Source organism: Rhipicephalus microplus, chromosome 2, assembly GCF_043290135.1.
Source record: "Rhipicephalus microplus isolate Deutch F79 chromosome 2, USDA_Rmic, whole genome shotgun sequence".
NCBI lineage: Eukaryota > Metazoa > Arthropoda > Arachnida > Ixodida > Ixodidae > Rhipicephalus > Rhipicephalus microplus.
Window position 1 is genome coordinate 198598864 of NC_134701.1, and position 1707 is coordinate 198600570.

A 1707-nucleotide genomic window follows, 5' to 3' on the forward strand; every position below is an offset into this window, starting at 1 on the left:
GGTGGGTCCAACCTACATGTGCTCGGGTCCGTGGTGTCGCAACACACCAAATGCCTGCATATTTGCAAGCATCCCTGCGGGTTAGTTACTGATGTTTCAATGCCAAAGAGGTAAAACTGTTCCTAATTATGATACAATAGCAATCAAGTAAAATATAAAACTTAGCAAACCGAAGGGCACTACAATCAGTAATGAACATAAGGTACAGCCTGCAGTAAACTTCTGCCCTTTGCTTTACAAAAATACAGAAAATATGTTCGCAAAACAGTGACAACTTTGGATCAACTGTCTGTTGTTATCTGTGCTGCAATGCATAGCTCTTAAAGTTGGAACACAAGGATACGGGAAAATGCAACTCTATGGCGGGTAAGGAGAACGCATTAAAACAATATGATAATGAATGCAGACACCACAAGGCAAGAATAATTATTTTTCTTCTATCTGTTGTGCTGAATTATTAGAATGACGGTCTGTCAAAAGAGTGCCAAGTACCTTGACTAGATACGTTCAGTGTGACCTCTGTGAGAAAGTCCGAGGGAATTAATGGTGCTTGCCTGCATGGACCCTGATGGGTGATTTTAGGTATCTCATATGGCATGTTCAATTGGTTGCTTTTAAGCACTAAAGAGTGCTCTTGCACTGCAGTTCACAATTTGTTTGTGAAAGATACAGTGATCAGACACATTAACATGGCTTTTTTCAGAGAACCATTTCACACCTGGGAGCACTTGGTTAGCATTCTACACCTAACTTATCATATATTTTGATGGGCCCGAAAGGACCTTATCTTACCTAGACATTATAAAGAAAAAGGTGACAGGAGATAGGCATGTTAGGCATGCCTATCATGTTAGGCATGATAGGCAGAGGGGCATGTGAGGCTGGCTGCGTGGTGAAAACTGCAAAAGCAGCTCTATTATATTTATTCATAAAATTCTCTTGAGCTTGTTCACAAGGCATTTGCAAGAAGTTCTACAAAGCTACAAAAAATAAATAAATAATTAACAAGTTTACTATGCTCAAGATCATTGTTGTATTGTTTGATGTGCATTTAATTTTTGAGCACATAAACATAACTGTGTCACAAAGACGTTCTGTTAGGCAGTGTTCATAAAATACATGAACATGTCCATGAGAAATTTCTGACACTTGCCATATGTTACACATTGAGGAAATGACTAGTGTGCATAGACAGACCAAAAAAAAAAATGCTGTTGCAATATTAGTAAAATGACTGATCCTCCCTATGATGCAACAAAATGACTAAAGTGGCTGCATGAAAAGCAATTTCTTCGTTGTCCTGTGATATTTACCTAAACAAGGGCCCCTCAACAATTATTGAAGAACGGGCACTTCTATCTTAGCAAGGCATGCACTTGAAGGAATAGCACACAATGACTACAATGCATAAGAATTATGAAAAAACAAACGTCCCCTAAACCGAAAGTTATTGAGCAGTGTTCTGCAAAGTACATTGGAAGTTGAACATTAAAAAGGCTATAGTGACACTTGCACACAGGCGTGTTCTCTGTGACCTTTGGGACAAACAAATATGGTGCTTGCCCTTGTAGACCCTGATGGGAGATATTATGCTAGACAGACTCGCAGGCTCGTATGACACGTCTGACAAGTTGCTTTTGAGCCATCAAGAGTGCTCTTGCAGTGCAGTTTACAATTTCTTTATGAATGATTCAGCGAATAGAACAG